Source organism: Erigeron canadensis, chromosome 6 (genome assembly GCF_010389155.1).
Source record: "Erigeron canadensis isolate Cc75 chromosome 6, C_canadensis_v1, whole genome shotgun sequence".
NCBI lineage: Eukaryota > Viridiplantae > Streptophyta > Magnoliopsida > Asterales > Asteraceae > Erigeron > Erigeron canadensis.
In genome coordinates, this window is record NC_057766.1 from 14,110,121 (window position 1) to 14,128,597 (window position 18,477).

An 18,477-nucleotide genomic window follows, 5' to 3' on the forward strand; every position below is an offset into this window, starting at 1 on the left:
AATTGTCTTTTAAGAACAGAACTTGAACCGATGTAGCAAGGAAGATCTTCATAGCTCCCGAACTTGTACGCTCGAACAATCGCCAAAAGTATGAGCTTAGAAGGGAAGACTCCTATGCTAAAGAACTATGAACCTAGCCTGAAAAGTATGTAAGTTCAAAAGGTCAACTACAAAAGTAGTTGGTGAGATTCACATAATGTACTTTTAGATTACATATACGTATATATGTATAATAAGAACAAGATCATAAGTTTTGTACGTCAAACCAATGTACTTTGTACTAATAAGGACTAGATCAAGATCTGCATGTTGAGTATATGTACTTTATGATAATAAGAACTAGTCAAGAACTGCACTTTGAACATAAGTACTTTATAATAGTATGAACAGAGCAAGAACATATAATAAACTTTTAGTTATAAGTGTCACTGCTAAACCGATTGGCCAGAACTGAACCTTGCTGTAATAATATGCCCATATAGCTCAAGTACGTCAAGTAAGATCTATGTCAGAACAATGACATGAACAAGAACAAGTAATATGCATCCTCCTGAACTGTGGAGAATGAGGGTGGGCCTACCCTAAACAACGCTGTCCATAATTACCTACGGTCCATTCCCTGAACTGTGGGATATGAATTGATAGCAGTGAACAAGAACTGAACAAGTACATGTACGAACTAGAACAAAATAAAGGTCAAGTAAAGTAGTATAAATGTATTTAAGATCCTGCCCATTCAAGACTTAAATACTCCTTCAAACAGTTTAAGAATCATTTCATAAGTAGTTCAAGATCAATCTCATAATATAGTACATAAAATAGTTCACGAACATATGTACAAGTACGAAAATAGTTTTCATGCTTTTCAGTCCCCGATAAAGAACTTTGAACAAATGTACGAAAGGGGGATTAGTGAACTCACAGTGGTCTGGTACAAGCACGGAGAACTAACACAGAGAACAAGTACAGAGATAGATAGTTATATCTATCACAATCCAAGCACGTCTTGATGAATGCCTAAGTACATATCATAGATCATAATTAAGTACGTATATTAGTTCATGTGATTATTCGATCACTGGAATGTCCTTGGTGAACTGATGATTTGGTCCTTTGAAGATCTTTGAACGTTTTGACTCAAAAGAGTTTTAAATGAACTTTAAGTACATGAACTGGACTCGAACTGGACGTCTTTGAACTCACAATTAAGTACTTATCGTGTTAATGAGTTGGACATGTCTTAAATGATGAACTTTTTGTCTTTAGAACTCATTTTAATTGATCATAGAACTCGTACTTTGATAATACAGATAGAACATGTTTTATTTGCGCTTAATTAGGGTTTGCACTTTGTACGTCGTCTTAGATCGAACCATGACCTAGCTTTGGTGTTATTGAACAGCCTTTGATGTGTTTAATCAAGTAATAATGATGTTAAGAACTGATGTGGTGTTTAAGGATCAAGTGTGGTATGTTAAAGAACAAGTACAAGATGTTTTAAGGAAAGCACAAGGTCGTCTTAGGGTTTTGAGGCCAAGATCGTTTCACTGGACTCTCCAGATCGTCCCATTTGTCATGACAAGATCGTTTTAGGTGCTTCTAGGTCAAGGTCGTCCTTCAAGATTGTCTTAGGTTCACCTAAGGTCAAGATCGTCTTAAGGATTGAACTTCAAGATCGTTTCAAGGATCCAATGAACATGAACAAGTCTCAAGGTCATTTCAAGAACAAGTTGTTTGAGCAAAACAAATCCAAAGGATCGGTTACCCATTGAACGTGCCAACAACACCCCAACACCACACAAGATCGATCAAACAATGAACTATGAACCAAGGCTGGCCAGGACGATCTTGGGCCCAAGATCGTCCCACCAAGATCGTTCCAAGTGCCAAACACGGCTGAAACATGAACAAGGACATTGCAAAAAGATCCAGATCGAATCCGGGACAAGTTAGAACATAGAACTTGTACATATATGCACATAAACACTAACCATTAACACTTTTAATGATTTCAAGATCATCTATAACATAAATAAGGTGTGGCACATCAAGAACACATTTAATGAGTACAAGTGATTATCACAAGGATGCTAGAAGTACAAGTGATTTCGATTTAACAATCCAAAATCAAAGGATGAATTTATGGGTGAAAAATGTGGCTGCAAGGTGTTTTAGTGTGAGAAAGTAGAGAGAAGAAGAGAATGAATAGTGTTGTGACTTCTCTCTTTAGTTTTCCATATTTTCTATATATACATTTCTCATATTTAATGAACCCAATAAATGCAAGGACCATTTGCGAACATTTTGAACTAGAACTTTAATGAACATGAACGTTTATGAACCGAACTTTAATATTTCATTGTACATAATTATGAACTCGTCATATCAATCAAGATTTAAGATCAAATTGACCTTCATATAAGCACATAATTGAGATCTAAAGCACGTCAAGAACTTAGATAAATTGAACTGTCTGGCCGTTCTAATGGCAAATGTACATTTTTAAGAACTTAATAAGAACATTTCTAAGACGGTTGTTACACCTAAGAAGCTAAAAGCTCTAAAATCTTCTCTTTGGGCTCTTCTGTTTAAACAAGGTAACTTGCATAAACGGGTCAGTGTGTTAAGGAGTAAACTTGATGATATTCAGAAGGCTATTGATGTTGATCCTATGGATGTATCGTTAAGAGAAAAGGAAACAACTTGTACTAAAATGTTTCAGGAAGCCGCTTTCAACAGAGATCCAAATTATTCCACCAGTAAATCCCTATTCGAAATTTGTTATGGTGTCAATCCACTGACTCCCATAGATTTAATTTCATTTTTGATTGAACCGAAGGCAAGTCTTGAAGCTGAGGCCAGAGCCAAAGAGATCAAGAAAATTCATCAGCAAGTACAGGCCAGAATTGATAAAAACTAATACAGATTACAAGGCGAGAGCAAAGAAGCAAAAGAAACAGTCCAGTTTTGCTCTAGGAGATTTAGTTTGGGTGTATCAGAGGAAAGAAAGATTTCTAACCAAAAGGAGAAACAAGTTAATGCCAGAGCTGAAGGACCATTCAAGATTCTGGAGAAATATGGAGATAATGCATACAAGGTTGAGCTATCTGGAGATACATCAGTTTCAAGTACATTTAATGTTGGAGACCTGATGCCTTATCTGGAGGATGAGTACCTCGAGGACTTGAGGACAAGTCCTTTTTCAGAAGGGGAGATTGATTCAGAAATGTCCAGATTCACTGAACTGGAGAAACCAAGTGAACTAGAGAGAACTAGCGAGATACTGCCACCAAAACAAGCAATGTTGATTCTGCCAGTTGTAACCCATTTCAGACAAGTATTTACTGAACCAGTCCAATCACCAGTTGTAACACTTCTCCAGTGGCAAGTGTCTCCAGATATAGCCAGTAGTGATCCACCAGTGAAGTTCTCCACTGAAGCACTCCAGTGACCAACTCCAATCTGATGGATGCTCCAAATTTAAGTCTCCAGTGGAAGTCCAGATGTCAAGTTCCACTCTCCTAAATAAAGTTTGTTCAGTCATGTGTCTGTGGGGCCCAATAAAAGAAGGAATGACAACTGTCGAAGGTAATGACAAGAAAGGAGTAAGTGGCCATCTTATTTCTAACGGCTTGTGGGTCCTCTTGCAAAAGGAATCTTTCTAGAAGCTTTGCCTGTCCATTTCCTATTGGCAAATAAGTTAGTGGTTGTCCTTTGCACGTGACAACCTTTTATTATTTTATTATTGTATTTCGTTAATTCTTAAGAAATTGATTATGTAGCTATATATAGGGGCTTTATTACTCATTGTAAAATGAGACTTATTTCTTATCCAAAATCTTCATTTACCTTTATGGATCTTTGATCTTGGTGGTTTGGAGTGATCCCTTTATCTATATTTGTGGTGGTTCGTCCTTTATCAAATATAGTGGTGAGATCTTAAAATCTTTGATTCCTTAATTTGTGTTTGTTGTGGCTCGACCTTTATCAAACATAGTGGTGGGTTGGAGTGTTTCCTTAACAGTTGATTCCGGTGGCTAGGCCTTTACGAATGTTGGTGGTGGATTCTGTTATGGCTTTTTAGCTTATTTGTCTTGTGTTTGTTGTCTTGTTTCTATTAAAATCCAGAAAATACCAAAAATAGTATTATTGTTGTTATTGAATTCCGTTGTGCTTAGTTTTTGCGTGACTTATGCATCACAATGCGTCCACCATACTTGGATATTAAGTCCACGAAACAAATAACAAATACATGAGATGATATACTACAATGATCAAGGCGGATTCCACTGCCTATCACAAGGTTTGATCTTTGACTTTAAACTGCAATGCAAACAATCATGATGCATATAATTCTTCAAGGCTTATGGAAAATCCTGAAAAGCATGAAGAAAAAGTGTCAACTACAAAAACGTAGTTTGTGAGTGCATAGGTTTCCATGAAAATCTCGTTACATATCCATTTCAAAACTTTGAAAACATATTATTACATATCTATATACCCAAACCACATGACCGATGATTTCGCATATCGAACTATCAAGTTTTCCAAATACCATATTTTTATCCATGGTAACTATAAAGTTCCCACTTTCCAAAATCATCGTGAGAGAAAAATATATCAAACCATTAATCATATATCACACCCAAACCATGCGGTCACCAATAATATCCATAAAACTTGGTCAATGGTAAGACTATCATGACATAATTTGATGAGATTATTCTTGAGCCACTACTAAGACCGGTTATGTCCTAACAAAAATATAAGATAGAAAATACCAAAGAGATTTTAATGATAAGCACATGTTGTCAATCACGTGCAATATTAATAACAGAAAGGTCGTGCCATGGAAACGACCAATTATATAGTAGTTAGAGCACCACAAGGTCGGACTGGAAATGAAGATCGCCACCAAGACAAACCAAACATCCCACCGCTACCTATTTTAGTGGGAGAGGGGACAAATCCTAGTTGCGCAACTCTCAAACTACAGGCCTCTCGAAGAGTTAATAGTAGTGTATCGGCGAAACAGTCTGACAGTACTCTAACTCATCATATAACATATAACATGTTGAATATAAAATATAATGCTCATATCATAATCATTCTTTCAAAGTATCATTTCATATAAAGAAATCAATTTTTAATTATTCATGCTTTTCACCCCGTAAGTAAAACACATAAAAGAGTTTGAAAAGGGCTATGACTCACTTGATATGCCACACATTATATCCACATTTTTAAAATGGGTACTTCCCATCTATCGCTTCCTTGATCATATATCACTTACGCTCCTTATTCGCATTTCAAAGCCAAGACCATTCCTACGCAAAACTAATGCGAATAAGGTCCTATCTTAGATTATCATATAGGAATGCCATGTTAAGTTATGTTTTCCTTATTCATTATTGGATGTGTAGCTAAATTTTGTACGAATTCACTTATGTGATATCACTTCATAGTTGGTTAACGTAATAAGTTACGTTCATCCGACTTAATTATCTTTTGTGTTACTTTGATTACACTTATCTCTTAACTCATATATTTCTCGATATGTCGTATGATTACTCGGGTTGTGAAATTCATTGAAGTGTTATAGGACATTACCAATTGGGCCTAAGTGTCATGGACTTCTAAATGTTTTGGGCTTAAATTAGTTGTTAGGCTTAACCTTATTTGGGCTATATGCTTGATGGGTCATATTGGTTATTTGGCTATATGGGTTATTGGGCCAAGTGAGCCTACTGATTTATGGTCCAACTGGTTCATTATTTGGGCCAGGTTAGCCCATTGTGGTCTTTAGTGTGTTTTTAGCCCATTATACAACTTATAAGTTTACCTTCAAATTTTTTTATTTATACTTTCTTTTTATAAAATGTTGGCTAAGTGTTTAAAACTAATTATTTAAATCCTCCAGATTTTTATACAATAGACTATATTTGTCTACTTATTTTGTAATTTTTGGCTTAATTTATAAAGAATGTTTACTACTTCTAAATATTTTATACGTGAAAGTGGTCAAAACAGTCGTTGTTTGTGTATGAAATTGTTTCATAAAAGTTCCTTGGGTTATACCCTTAATAAAAATTCCTTGGGTTATACTATTAATCAATGAGAATAAATTATCTGTCTGTGTTATTCTCGAATTACATGTGTCTGTTTCAAAGCTTGATAGTATTTGTAGTAAGGTGTTTTCTCACTGGAGTTGGACGTCTAATGCCCATGTGTGCAACAAAAATTCTAGAATTAAATTGATTGCATATATGTTTCGATTTCTTCCGTTGCGTTTACTCGTGATTATATGTTTATTTATGTGTTCATATTCTAATATACTATAGTCGCAACACAAAGCTTCCCAATTACACTATTAATCTTTTTCGACTTCGAAACTGGGATGAGCCAATTGGTGATATCACTCCAATTCGAATTAAGATGTAGTTATCAAGCAATGTCAATAAGCAGGCAAACTTCCGAAGGCATTCAAAGTGTAAATGAGAGGTCGGACCTTTTTTGCAAAGAGAACAATAATGTAAGTTCAGATTAGTAGCACTTCCCACATCCCAGCTTTTTAGCTTATCGTGGGTTTTCAATTTCTCCCTTTGGATCAGCCATACATGGAATGTGTGTCTAGTTATGCATCGAGGAAACCAAACCATATGGAACTAATCAACCTCTTCGACTTTAGTTCCTATTGTTTCCCAAACAGCAGAAGATGAGAAACCTAGTGACTTATTACCATCCTTCCAAGTAGTAATATCCCCTCTATTATGATGATGATTAGGCGAGTATATGTTGATGAGTATGGAATAAATCAAACTAAGCGGTAGGCCATTCCCAAGCGCCATAAGAGACAATATCAGCAACTTTGCTAGTAATGGAGAAGGAAGCCCATGTGCATCCCAAGTGTCATAACGAGCAAAATTACTGCAACCATCTCCAATATGCAACAATACATGGGGGCGAATCAGGTCTCTTAGTTGAAGTAACTTCCTCCGCCCCCAACTTATGTTAGCTCCCATCGGGACTTCCCAGAAGCTACGACCTTTTAGCCTATATTGATATATCCAATCGACCCAAATCGAATTCCTTTTTGTAAGAATACTCCATATAATAGACGACATAAGAATTTTGCTGACTTCACCAATCCTACACATACTAAGACCCCTTCATACTTGGGGACACAAATATCCTTCCATGAGATTTTAGCCTTTCCCTTCTTCATTGGACCTTGGTACCATAAGAAACCTCTCATTGTTTTCTCTAAATCCTTTACAATTCTACTAGGTAAAATAAATACTAAAGCCCAATACACATGTTGTGAAGCCAAAACAGATTTAACGAGTTGAAGTCTACCTGCAAAAGAGAGAGATTTGTTCCTCCAATCTGTTATTCTGTTTTCCATCCTCTCAGCCAGAATTTTACAGTTTTTTTAAAGTAATTTTGTTGAGAATAAAAAGAAGGGTTGAGGATGAAAAACTAGGTGGTGGGTCTTCCACTAATAAAACTCCTAGTCCATCATAGGTGATTCAAGAGAAAAGTATTGATGATAATCCAACAACGGTTACACTTAATGTTGGTGATTGTAAAGTTGAGGTTGAAACATTTTTTTGGGTAAAGGGATACCCAGCTTAAACTTTTATACCAAAAACAATAATATGAGTACATAACAACTAATGTGGTTGAGATACCACATTAGTTTCTTATACGACATACCGTATAAGTTAAATTAGCTATAAAAGCAATCAAAGTAACAAAACTCTAAGACACCAACTATGTGACATTTGCAAAAATTATGCTTTAATCCTAGTGGTTAAAATTAAGATTTTTAGAGCTAATTTTCTTTTAATTCATGATATAGTTAAGTTAAGGCATGATTAAATAATGAAGGATATGTGAAGCTTTATTTGATAAATCTATATTACCTTAGCAAGAATGTTTTTTAATTAGTGGCGAGCAAATTCAAATATGTCGTATATGCCCAAGGTCTTATATAAAATATTTAGACACCATGACCCTTCTAATTTGGTTATTCATAGGACTTGTGTGCATGAGTGAATATATGACAACTTGCATGAAATCTATAAATATCTTGAACAAAGATTTTAAATCCCTTTCTTTTTATGACAAGAAAAATTGGCCATAATGGCCTTGTCAAATAATTGGATCAAATTTTTATACCATGACTAGTTACTACTTAAGTTAAAAAGCTAAGACATGGTCTTTCCTCATATCACCCAACATGAAAAATGACTAGATGGTTTAGTATAAAGCCCTTAACCAATAAACTCTCATGCCAAAACATGCTTTAAGATAAGGTTCATTTTTGATTTCACAACAACACAAATTGTTGTACAAGATTAATTTAGTAACATAATAAGCATCGAAAGACTTGCCAACAAAACAAATAATAATATGTAGTTTGTGTAATCTACTAACTTAAGTAAATCGATCCCAAGGGTCATTTTCCTCATCAATTTCATTTGCAAATAAACAAAGACACATTCCATTTCCTCCCTTTCTGATCCAATCAACCATAGGCTACATCAAGATCCTAAATAAACACTAAATCCTATGATATCTAGTGAATGACCACCGTTGTTGGATTAGGAGACAAAACCTTACACAATCTCCCTAAGAACTTAAATAAATCAACTAGGTCAAGATACCTACCTGAAGATGAACCAAAGGATTTAGCTTATAACTTTCTTAACTAATCTAACCAAGCCTTCAACTAGCAAGTTCAAAAATAATAAGATCAATTTACATGGATTTTTGACTATAAATAGAACACCAATTGCATCCTTTCTCACCACACCAACATACCTAAATCTTCTCTTAATCACACTCTCTTCTCGGCAGTAAACAAGTCACAACCACCAACATTAATTTACATTTCATTATGGCATAAAAGAAAAACATATTCATACTAAAACCCCCAGTTTCTTTCACGACAATTACTGAAGCTAACAACAAATACAATGTAGATATATATCATCATGACATACAAGATAATACTACGTTCATCTTTATCGTTGGGCTCTATTTCGGGTAAAACACCTCTCTGCATTCTTGTTTAATTACGCTTCGACTAAACATCATAGCAACAAACCCGTTTCGTTCCATTCTCCTCTTATTGTTTCGATCAAACAGTAGGAATAAAGGCTTAAGAGTTATTTCATCTTTCCGGTTCATCTTCTTAGTCCCATTCAACGAACTCGTCATCAAGAATGTAAGTCTCGAAATTTTTATATCCTTATTACTCGACAACCTCACAAGTGTCTTACAAGAGTCTCACAGATTGCTTTGTTTCTTTTCTTGAAGCACACAATCAGCAAAGAAGCTAGAGACTCGCATTTCGTTTCGTCTCGTTGATCTCTCTTTCGACCTCACGATTCTAACATAGTGTTGGTAACAAACACATTCTCGTCCATTAAGTTCACGCATTGGTTACGCCATGTCACCCATACATGTTTCGTTTCCCTCTTAAATTGTAGGTTTCGACTCTCGTAAGGATTACGCTATCTCAAGCTACTCGATCTCTTGTCAAACCTCTCTACAGTCTAAAAGTCTTCTTCCCTCTTTGTAAGCTCCTAAACCTTGTTCAATATCTCGCTACGCCTCAAAATTTTTAAAACATGTCGTTAGGAACGTATATAAAACATAACATGAAAAACTAGTATATATGTAACTAAAATAATCCAACATAATATTGTTATGATGACTTTGCGGACAGGTCAAGAATTCTAAAAACTAAAAACATAAGAATGGAACATTCTGATTAAACAAACGTTTAGGTGCTCTTATAAAACCATCAATAACGTTTTCTCTTTGAAATGATCAGTACATGATAAGACACATACATGGGATGGAGTAGAGCTACAAATTCTATTAATCAGAAAGCATATAAACAAAATCAGCTTTTTGCACTAAATAAGCTTTAATACTAATGCCTTTAAATAAATCTTAAAAGATGAATAAACTTATATTATACCTTAATTAGATCATTCATAAAAATATTGTACAACTTAATGAGACTATATCACCAAGTGAGATGGGCTAGACTAATAAAAATTTATGAGGTTACTATATCATCTTTTGCACTGACTCAATTATTTTGCAAAACTTTCTAAACTGATTATATATATATACACTGTATTGATAAATGAACTTTAAAAATAACTAATATGTATACTCTAATTAAAAATGCACAACCATATAACAGTATTCATAATAAAACTTAAAAAAGTGGGATGGTGTCTAGGCGGGTCACTTTATATCGGTGTTGGGTACTGGATTTTCCGAAAGTGCATGTACCAAGGGTTATGTATCGAAAGGATCCTACCACCCGATCGACCTACCTGGCCATTTCAGTTTGGTAACCAAGAATGACTTGGTTAAAAATAATGAATTTAAAGAACGTTTGAACCTAAATTTTTTTTTTATAGGGCATATTACTCTCTCGGACTAGTTGCTCGTTTTGCCATCATATTAAATTAACTCTTCGGCTAAGGTGAGTTTTCATAGATCACTTTTTAAATCTTTTTGGGATGAGAATACACATTTATGATCACAAGTCTTTTTATGTATGCTTGTGTACTTATATGGTTGCCTTATTTAAAATCCCTTGAGAACTTAAATTGAGAAACCGCAATAGTACTATCTGGGTTGACACCCCTATCCGGCATAGTCGCGCTATGGCACAACGGATATATAATATTTAAATATGAGCGTAGTGTAATTGGCATAAGCACTACAAGAGGGGTAAACTTATTATTGTTAAGGTATCGATTCAAGGCATGAGCATTACATGGTTATTTTACTAAATTTTCGTGATATTGTACGCGTACATTATCATTTATATAAATCTTGTGATCCACGGTTATTTTGGTATAAACCTATGAGCTCACCAACATTATGTTGACGTATTTTATGCGTGTATTCTCAGGTAATTGAGCTCTATGAAGTAATTGCTAGATGCACAATGTGGGAGTCACAATTTGCATAACTTGAAGTAGTTTTACGGAGATTTTCTCGGCATTATATCTTGTTAAACTTATTATGTTTTAAAAATCTCCCTAGAAGTCTTGTGAACTCATACCACTATGGTTAACAATGGTTTGTTTCTATAATATTTTCTAAAACGTCTCATTTGGAGATCGTTTAACTGCAATTTGTGTTAGGATCCTATTATATCACATCCCGCCATTTTGGGGTGTGACAAACTACATCAACAAAGAAGGCTGTTGCACATAGACAGTGCATTGCACATATCATGTGGTAAAAGAATTATCACCACCATCCATAAAACACTCGTTGGGAGCTGCCATTTTTCAAGTAGGCACCTTGCTTTGTAGCTTCCTTTAAATCTGAATGCAGCCAGTCGTAGTCTAATAGTCTCCACGATCATATCTTTTAACTTATCAGGGGGTTTCATGTGATTTCCAAAGATCCGATTGTTCCTTTCTTGCCAGATGTAGTAGGCAGTTGCAGCTAGTACAAGTCTCCCAACAATACTCTGAGTCAATTTGCCCTTTGAATCTGGAATCAATGCTGCAACAATATCATCGCAATAATGAGAGAGATTACCCATTCCTGCCATGTCACGCACCAGGTACCATACTCTAGTAGAAAAGTTGCACTCGAAGAAAAGATGTGTATGTGTAATGATGATAATTTGAGCTTAAGTGTTTGTTTTAGTGTGTGTTCATGGAGAAAGTGTGTGTATCGTGAGAGAGAGAGATAGAGTTGGAACGTGTGGAAAGATTAGATTTCTTGAAATGTGTAAAAGGTTACAATAATCAGCTATGGGGGGGTTTATATACCTCTATACAATTTACATTAGGCCCCCTTTCATACTTATGAAAATTACAAACATGTACAAAATATGATCAATTACAAATCAACTACTACAAATAATATTTCTAACAATCTCCCTCTTAGTAGTGATTTGTCAAAACATATCCGAGAATCAAAAGTCTTTAAGCTCGAGTATTTGGTCTGTTCTTGTTTGGATGCCAGAACCAGTTGTCACCCTCTAGTTTATCTTTGGGGACCACCATGTTTGCTTCATAGTCTTTTGGAGGAAGATTGTATGGTCCCAAAACATTACTAGGTTCATACTTGATCCAACATCCTCCTTTTCATCGAACAACATACTTGGACTTCTTAACATTCTTTGCTTCCCTTATCATTCTGATACTCTCTATTAAACCCAGTCTCTTATCAATCTTGCTGATTACCTTATCAAGTAGTGCTTGCTTTTGACCAGATTCTTCGTCTTCAGCTAAGCATAGCAACACATTCTTGCAAAATTCCAAGGTTCCATTAGAGTAAGAAGCAAGGTCACACATTTTAATAAATATCTTCTTCTTTTTGCTGTTAAGAAAAATTACTCCAAGTGTTGGTTTCTCAAGAACATGACCAATATTAAGCCTTTCTATATCTTCTATATAAAGACTTTAATCTAGATAAGGAACATTAATCATCCTCTTAACCAACTCAAATCTGATCTGAAAATCTTCTAATGATGCATGTTGAACAACACTGGACATGTATCTCTTCACTGCATCAAAAGCAATAAAATCCTCACGATATGTTTGAATGGCATTGGCGTAGTGGTTGTAGAGAAAAGTTATGTCATCAACAGGCAAAAGTTTGAAGTGAGCTTCATTGAATCTGTAGATCAAGCCATTTTTTTTCTTTACATGAAAACAAGGTATAGAGATGTGAGTTTTCCTTATCAAAATCACTCTGATAAGCACCACGATCCTGAACTTCCTTTGATCTTCAAGAATATTTGGATTGTAGCTATCTGTAAGTTTAAGGAGAGATATGTATTCTTCAACTTGCTTTGGATCCTTAAACTTATATATAGCAGCAATTTCTGGTCTTTCTACTTTGACAACCTTAGTAGCTCCTTAGAAGATCGGAAATGCTTTCTCTTCCAAAATTCTTGACTTTATTGCAGCTTGCTCTAGCTTAATGCCAACTGCAACCATTCTTGTTTGATCTCTTAGGAAGTACCCCTATTCACGAAGTTCCATTGTTCTTCAGTCAGTTCTGTAGGGAAATAGTCAGGAAGTGGTTCTTCTTCAGAGATGATTGCTTCTCTTAACACTTGCTTGAAAGTAGACTTCTTGAAGTCTTCATAAATAGCTTCAAGAGTTTTTCTTAGCTCATCAAACCCTTCAAAATCATTGAAAGAATATTTCTTAGGAGTTGACACAGACGGATTAGTTGACTCTTCAACTTCACTTCTACATGAAGGACCAGTTGTAAAGTAATCAAGATCAGCAAATTCTTTAAACACTGGTTCATCAGTAGTTACTTCATGTCTTTGGTCTTGAGTCTCTACAAATTCAGGTACACTCAAAACAATGTTGTCTTTAATCGCTTCTGTGTCTGTCTCTCCTTCAGCAAATTCAATTAAAGCCTCACCCACAATGTCTTCATCGACTATCTCTTCTTCCACTTCTTTTTCTTCTATCTCTCATATACCAAACACTTTTTGCCCTTTTTTGGTTTTTGATTCCATGTGAAATGTAGACTAGAGCTATTGATATCCAACATCTCAATTTCTTCAACACAAGCTTTGAAATCCCGCATACCAGTGGTAATAGTGGAGGATCCAAGTAAGTTATCTTCCAAGTTCAGTGAGGAATTGAAATCACCAAGGATAACCCATGGATGATCATGAACAAACACTTTATGTTTACAAAGATCATGGCAAAGTGCCCGTCTACGCTGATAGTAATTATCAGCATACACAAATGAACAGAACATGGATTTTCGATCCACCTTAAAGGTAACTTGAGTATGCATCACCTGATCCGTTTGTGCAATCACCATAATATCAACAAGATCAGTATCCCACCCCAAAATTATGCGAGTTCCTTTGTTGCATAGCCCCCCGTTTTACGTCCAGTTCCAAGTACGACAAATCTTTTTACAAATATCCAAACAGCTTGCTAACATCTACATGGGATTCCATAATAGCACAAATATTTAAGTGATTTTCTTGTAGTACATGTCGAACCTCCTTTTGCTTCAGAGGGCGGTTCAATCCCCTTTATGTTCCAAGAAGCAATACTACCCATTATCACTCTCATGAACGGGACTGCTTGCCCCCTCAGTTGGTGTTTTTGAATAGTGCAGATTATTGACTTCGATCGGCTCAACATAAACATTTTCAACACTCTCAGCATCCGAATCACTATCAATACGCTCTGCTTGCATCCTTCTTTCCAATTCAACCTTCTCCTCTTGACTTGTTTCTATAGAAATAGGTTCATTGGACCCTTTACCATAATCGTTTAAAGGGTCAAATGCATTTTGGGTGTTAACAGGACTTTTAGAGGAGTTTGTCTCAGCTGTTGTTTTTGGTTTTGCAACTGGTCTATATTCAAAAATTGGCTTCTGTTTTTGCTTTCCAACTAGAAAACCCTGGTTTCTTGCTTTTTTCCTATTCGTTACAGTCTGAAATCCATCATCATCTACAGCCTTAGCTTTCGAGCTAGACTTAACAACCTTTGGATATGAAGCATCCACATGTCCAAATATCTTGCACGTTGAGCATCTTCGAGGTTTCCACTCATATTCCACCTTAATTTCAGTATTCGTGAATCCATCCTCCTCCAGCTTAGGTATAGCTACTACAATTTTCTCCAAGAGTTCTTCCGCATTCAATTCCACCAAGGATCTAGCATAGCTGTTTCGCCCCCATGCCTCAATACACATATCAGTAGTGTACGTATCAAGTTGTTTAGGGTCCCCTACCTTGGAGATAAGCATACTAAGACGAACTTCAGTATACGCTACCATTGGAACATCATGCAGTTTGACCCAAACAGGAATAGTTTTCATATCAGATTTTGTAAGATTAACATTTGGGTTCCAAACATTGAGAACAATAGGCGACCTTCTAATCAGCCAAGGACCATTTTCAAGTACGTAATCCATACCAGCTTTTGACTTAAACTTGAAGAAATAAAACTCATTTGCATTCATCATAATTCGAGATAGTCCATGTTTTACCCATGCATTTCTTACAAAGTTTTCAACCACCGGGTATGCAATTCTCTTACCCAAGAAATAGCCATACAAAGTATTATCATATCGAGCACAAACCTGTTGAACTGATTCCTTTGGTAAGAAGACATCAACACCTTCTACGTTGGATGTGGAACTAACTTTCCTAAGGTTAATTTTTCGTTTCACACTACTGCTACTCCCATTTTCACCTTGTACTTTATCAGCAAAAGTCACTTTTTTAATAGGAATTTGCATAGCATCGGTCTCAATAGTGCTAAATTCTGGACAATCAACCTTAACTGAATTTGGTGTATCATCCTAGGATGATACTAGATTTGCAATTTCCTTAAGTAATTTATCACCCTCTTCTGCATTCGTTGTTCCTGTTTCACTACGGATACCTGCTAGTGGAACAGTAAAATCCCTGAACTTTGGTATCTAGTACTCTTATATCCACTCGAGTTTGCATTAAAATTATCACCACCAGGGTTTTTAACAGACACTTGCTTTTCCCCACCTGTACCTTCTTTCTCACCAGGAGTAACTTTATTGGCATTAGAGCTACCACGTGGTGATGGAGTACTAGCTTTCAAAGGTTCTTTCCCAACTGGATCCTTGCTAGGATCCGACGAACCCTTTTTAACATTAGTGTTTTTCATAATCGAACGAGTAGTAGGGGTTACCCTTCCCTTCATTCATCCCCTCCATAACTTAAATAACCATGCAGCCAACAAGAACAAAGTAGAACGAAACAAATAAACTAAATGAAGCACAAGAATAGCTAATGACGAAAGAACTTAACCCTAAAAAACCCTAACGTGTAACTTGAACACCTTAATCAATTAACAAACTCCAAGGGATCTAGCTAAACTACACCAAGTAGCCGCGATCAAGAGCCTAGTAATCAATCAGGGGGACAAGAAACAAATTGGGGTTAGATAGAAAGAGGATTAGGGTTTAAGCGATAAGAAAGAGAAAACCCTAATTAAACGTCGAATCCAACTGAAAAACCATGAAATACATGCAACTAGATCACCAAAGGATATACTATGATTACACATACTCACAATAAACAGGTAGATTGAACAAAATTAGAGCAGGAAAAGATGAACCAAAATTGCCAAAATCGCCATTTTTGAGAGGTATATCCCGGGGTTTTACATCAATACCCTAGTTAAATCAATCAACAACTTGGATAACTGAAATGTAATTTTATTCCCTTTCACAACATCACCTTGGCCCGAGATATTGCCGCCCTTGGGACCAGCGAAACTAACATACGAACCATTTACATCTTCATAGTTGGACAACACTTTCTTGTCCCCTGTCATGTGCCGAGAGCATCCACTATCAACATACCAAAGACTGATAGGCTTCCTTGGTTCTCCCTGCACATCAGACAAAAAGATGGTTAGTTTCTAAAAGGAACCCAAACCTTCTAAGGTTTAGGTTTGCCGAATTCATCTCTAATGATTAATTCGGTCCAATATCCATCGCTCTGTAATGGAGCCTTGGATGAAGATGGTGTCATAGACTGTTTCTTAGGTGAACTGAAACGATCCTTAGGAGGAGAATTCCTTGGTGAATTTATACCATATCTAGGTTGACTCCCTAATCGATCATAGAATTTAGACGAACTATTAATTCTAGAAGGGGGTGATCGGTTCTGTTGAGCCATCTTATTCCTAGGTGAATTACTCCTTTGAGGTGTACTGGAACGACTCGGACTTCCACTACTAGAAGTAGTACTCTGTGAAGGTATTGAAATTAATCCCTTGATCTATCACAACAGACTCACCATATGACAAAGATTTAAGTAACTTAACATAATTATGTGCATTTTTATTATCAGGATGTCTTTTTGCATACCCCTCATAATAATTCCTTTTATATGCACTCATACATTGTGGTGAAGTTACTTGTTCAACTAGTTTACCCTTCCTTTTAGTATTAGGAATATCATCAACATCCTTTGACTTGACTTGACTGTCATTCTTAGGATTCTTGACCTTCCTATTTGGACATTCAATAGCTATATGACCTTTCTCACGACAAGTATAACACTTTTTTGCTTGTTGTTTTCTAGATTGACCATATTCTATTTCAGGGAATGGAATACCGTACTCCTTCATTTTATCTATGGTATCAAGCGTTTGTATTGCTTCTTCCATATTTCTTGCTGGTTTAAAAGGAGCATAATGTATATCCTTATATGGAATTTGTTCAGCTAACCATTCTTTATTTTCTACACACCAAACTTTACCAATTCTAGATTTAGACTGAATCCTAGTTATAGATACTTCTCTATCATAAAACAATGTATCACAGTCTTTCAAGGTATAGTATACTACTTCATTAGGATCAAAATCTAGTTCAACTTCTTTTTCTTTTTTTTGCAATCTTGTTGTAGAAATAAATCAGACTCTTTAGTTTCCTTTTTAAGAATAGCATTTTCAGTAGTTAAACTAGTTAAATTTTCTTTAAGCGTTAACACCTCAAGTTTCAAGTCTGACACCATTTTACAGACATCGACAATTGAAAATAAAGAACATGATACCTTTTGATCTGCAGCCCTGCAATCTGCCGTGTATGCAATGAAATCTTCAGTTGTCATACCTTCAGGTATCACAAAATTCTTCATTTGATTTTCAATGCTCTCCTCAACATTATCATCTACTGGCTTAGATGACTCCATATTTTCTTCAGATTCTTTTACCACAGACATAGGTTCACTCTCAGATCTCACAGTCTCAGCAACTTTTCGCACATTCTGCTTTACTATCTCAGATGCATTCTCTTCACTTGAGTACACGGTGTAATCAATCGTCGCAGCTATCTCATCATAAACTTCAACCATGTAAGCATGATTCGAGGTATCTTCTGTTTGTGTATCCCATTCATAAGTACCATCTGGATTTTGAACAACAACTGCCTTTGACTCCATAAGATGAGGAGTACTTGCTTGTTGTGGAGAAGCAGGTAATGTTATCATAGCTTGAGTTTTCTGACTGTTTGAAGGAGTAATACCGCCTTGATTGTAGTTTTGTCTACCAGCAACGGTATTATCATTTCTCTTAGGTCATTGATACTCTCTAGCAAAATGACCAAATCCATCGCAATTATAACACTTCACCTTGGATTTGTCAAAACCGTTAGTGCCATTTCCTACAAATCTTCCTGTTCTCTGAGTGAATCTCCTAACCTTGATGGTAAGCATAGCTAGCTGCCATTGTAGATCCATTTCTTCTAAATCATTAGGATCTATTTGATTGTAATCCTCATCAATTAAAGCAGGATCAGTGACCTTTCCTCCGATAAATGCTTCATGAGCAATACAAAAAGCTGAGTAAACACTTATTCTACCTTTTTGCAGAACTCATACTCATTGGCATAGAATGGAAAGATTGTGCATAGCTCTAGACATTCGTATTTGCATTGTCATAA